We start from the raw sequence: 4,071 nt of genomic DNA, 5'->3' as shown, positions 1-4,071 counted from the left end.
AAATGCTACACTCCATTTTCAAATGTTCCTTTACAAAGGAAAAACCAAGGGAACTGCTCCACTTTAATCCTCGTACCACTGAAAAGATGAATGAAATGAGTGTTAGTGTCAGTGGTGTTGCGAAACAGCTGAAATTGTTAAAACTGAACAAAACTCCAGGCTCCGATGGAACCCTTGTTAGATTCTATACTGAATTTACGGCTGAGATAGCCCCTCTTCTAACTATAATATACCGTAGAGCCCTCGAACAAAAAACAATGCCCAGTTCTTGGAAAAAGGCACAGGTCACATCCGTCTACAAGAAACGTAGTAGAAGTGATCCCCAAAACTACCGTATAATATCATTGACATCGCTTTGTTGTAGAACGTTAGAACATATTCTGAGCTCAAACATAATGAGGTATCTTGAACAGAATTACATTCTCAATGCCAACCAGCATGGTTTTCGAAAACGTAATAAAACCCTTTGGGCATCCTTTGCCATCACCTGATGAGGGTAGCCTACGTCTATTTTATGCTTACTTAATTGTTTAATGTAGCCTACAGTGCTACAATGCACCTATATCAGTAATAAGTCTGTTTGAGGCAACTTACGTAAAATATGCGTTGGCTGTTGTATTCTGCGCTCAATAACAAGTTTGTGAAAATGCTATGACTATTGTTCTTTCAATAATTACTACGTAATTGATCTGAACTTGCTACACCGATGAGTACAAAGTGTATTCTACAGCCGGCCGCGGTGGTCTCGCGGTTCTAGGCGCGCAGTCCGGAACCGTGCGACTGCTACGGTCGCAGGTTCGAATCCTGCCTCGGGCATGGATGTGTGTGATGTCCTTAGGTTAGTTAGGTTTAAGTAGTTCTAAGTTCTAGGGGACTAATGACCACAGCAGTTGAGTCCCATAGTGCTCAGAGCCATTTGAACCATTTGTATTCTACAGCTTACACATTTATTTTCAGCACATCGGCTAGCTATTTTTGATAATCATATTATTTGGAATTCATACACACAGTAGGAATACTTTTCGTTCTTCCTATAGACAGTAATTAATTAAAATGTAATATGTATTTTTATTTTCTGGAAACTTGTAAATTACTTTAGGATTCTAAACGAAATTATGTCCGTGTACACACAAAATTGTAAAGCACGATTTTTTTTTTCTTTTCGATGTATGTGAATTAATTTTGTTACCCCTTTTGCCATTTCTTTAAATTTCTAAATTCTGATGGTCAATTATTGTTGTAAATCATATAGATACCAGCGGTTTGCGTACAGCGGGGGGACAGTTTGTTACCAACCTTCAACAGCACTAGATGTAGAACTTTGTACACATACTGTCCGCCGTCGGCGCACATTTGCCTGCGTAGAAAGCAGTTTTTCGGAAAATCTGTACCTGGAATTTATATCATGCATTACTCGATGATTTTTGTACAGCAGCACAGAAAATGAGCTCAGGAGTATTTGCAGTGAAGTTACACCTCAAACTGAAGATCTACAAGTTACGCAAATTTCACGAACATTTTTGAAAACAACATATCATCTCTAAATTAATCAACAGTGCATATTTCCGTTCAATCAATTTCTTGAGATAGTTGCATCTCAGCTGGTGGAGGCCCAGCATTTCTTTTCGTTCTTGAGTTCACGTTTGGCCAGGAAACGTTTGACACAAACTTTCAACTTATGTAAATCTGCGAATATTTTAATCATCTGCAATCCACATTACACACATCCCACACGACGCTGACTTCTTCGCCATCAGCAGTTCCATTTTAAAGACATCCATCATGAGAAACCAAACTGGCACTTTTCTCACATGACATAGGCCTACTGAAAGCATTGTATCAAGGCAACCAGGTAGATGCAGTAGGCCTACTTCTTGATTTCCGAAAAACACATGACTCATTATCGCACATTACTTATTGTCAAAATTACGATCATGTGGCACATCAAGTGAAATTTGTGACTGTAACAAGGACTTTTTGGTGGAGAGGGGACAGCATGTTATCTTGTATGGAGAGTCATTGTCGGATGCAGATGTTAACATCGGGTGTGTCCTACGAAAGTGTGTTGGGATCCTTGCTGTTCATGTTGTATGTTAATGACCTTACAGTCAGTACTAACAATAAAAGCAAATTTTTCGCAGATGATGCAGTTCTCTGTAATGAAGTGCTATCTGAAAGAAGTTGCATAAATGATTAGTCAGATCTTCATAAGATTTCAACGTGGTGCAGAGATTGGCAACTTGTTCTAAATGTTCAGAAATGTAAAATTTTGCACTTCACAAAAAGAAAAAAAGTAGTATCCTATGACTACAATATCAATGAGTCACCGTTGGAATCTCATGAAAATACCTGGATCACTTTGTCGGGATGTGAAATGGAACGATCACATATGATCAGATGTGGGTGGATAAAGCAGCTGGTACACTTCCGTTGATTGGTAGAATACTGAGATTACTTACAAATCACTCGCGACCAGTTCTAGAATATTGCTCAATGGTGTGGGACCCGTACCAGATAGAATTAACAGGGAATATTGAACGTACATAGAGAAGGGCAGCACGAATGGTCACATGTTTGTTAAATTCCTGGGAGACTGTCACAGAGATACTGAAGGAACTGAACTGGAAGACTCTTTAAGACAGACAGAAATTATCCAGAGAAAGTCTGCAAGGTTTCAAGAACTGGCTTTAAATGATTAATCTAGGAATATACAACTATCCCCTACGTATCACTCAAATAGGGATAAGATTAGAATAATTCCTGCACGTCATGCTGGTTTGCAAATACAGATGCAGCCTGTAATACGATTTTGCGAGTGGGTCCGAATCTTATGTCTAGATTGTCGACTCTTAGACTTCAGTGAAATGCACTTTCACGAAAACCCGTAAAATGTACTATCGTTCAGTGACATTAGTCATAAACTATGACCCATAGCACAGAAACATTAGCAAAGCATAATGCTGATACCGTTAACTACAAGGTGGTTAGGACTCCACCCTTGTCGGCCCTGTGGCGCAATGGATAACGCGTCTGACTACGGATCAGAAGACTCCAGGTTCGAATCCTGGCAGGGTCGTAAATTTTTGAAACTGCTACACGAAATTAGGAATTAAAGAGTTACATGAACTGCAGTTGTTTCGACGGAGAAGCACAGTATATATATACAAAACTTTAATTTTATAACATTAATTTTAGCCGGAGAAATGGGCAACTGAAGATTAATGCACTTTCACTTTTTCCCTTGTTTACACTGTAATGTTCAATTTTTTGGAAAAAATTACTAGTGGTGGAAATACCACAACACACCTGCGAAACGGCACGCCGAGGTGTATGACGATGAAGTTTTGAGAGAAAAAGTATTAACTAACAGTCTTTTTGAGGTTTCCTTTGAGTACAGTGACTGCAAATTGAAGAGCACATAAACGTTGATGATAACCCAACAACAATTTTGTTTATTATTGGTATCGTTTAAGCTGCATAAATGTAAAGTGATACTCGTAAGAGGAGCTAAAAAAATTCCTTCGGGCCGGATTTGAACCAGCGACCTATGGATATCTGCCATACGTTCCTCTACAGTCCACCGCTCTACCAACTGAGCTACCGAAGGCTACAGATTACATCTACTGCAACAACATTTTCAAAATGATGGTTTTGTCCAATTATGTTCTCTCTAGCAATAGCGGGAAAGCAAATCACGAATGTAAAACTGAAGTTAACTTTATAGAGTGAAAGGCATTTTTAATTGAGTTATGGAATTTGTGCGCATCAGCGTGGAGACATTTCGGCGATACGGTGTACTGAAGTACATATGCGGGCAATGTATTGGCCTAATAATGACCAGAAATACAAACAGCGAACATTGCTAAAAACGCGCAACTTAAGTGAATTTGTAAATTATTACTTTCGTGAGAGCCGGTCACCCCACACGTGAACTTAGGTAACGGGATGTATAATATGAAAATCTCATTGGTTTTCAGATAGCGATACATATTAATAGAATGTTACAAATAAGAAAATGTACCAGTAATTACACCGTACCATCACTCGCATACATATATATAAGTAGGGGTG

General features: G+C 38.9%; 2 non-coding genes across 2 annotated transcripts; one reads left to right on the top strand and one right to left on the bottom strand.

Moving 5' to 3' along the window:
- Window positions 1-3,003: 3,003 nt before the first annotated feature.
- On the top strand, window positions 3,004-3,076 carry Trnar-acg (transfer RNA arginine (anticodon ACG)). Its single transcript has one exon. It is a non-coding gene; the product is annotated as a tRNA-Arg (tRNA).
- A 441-nt stretch (window positions 3,077-3,517) lies between these two features.
- Window positions 3,518-3,607, bottom strand: Trnay-gua (transfer RNA tyrosine (anticodon GUA)). Its single transcript is given in 2 exon segments — window positions 3,518-3,553; window positions 3,571-3,607. It is a non-coding gene; the product is annotated as a tRNA-Tyr (tRNA).
- Between the last annotated feature and the right edge of the window lie 464 nt (window positions 3,608-4,071).

The sequence above is a fragment of the Schistocerca nitens genome, chromosome 2 (assembly GCF_023898315.1).
Source record: "Schistocerca nitens isolate TAMUIC-IGC-003100 chromosome 2, iqSchNite1.1, whole genome shotgun sequence".
Lineage (NCBI taxonomy): Eukaryota > Metazoa > Arthropoda > Insecta > Orthoptera > Acrididae > Schistocerca > Schistocerca nitens.
The sequence above is the reverse complement of the archived record's forward strand: the minus strand, read 5'-3'. Positions and strand labels throughout refer to the sequence as shown.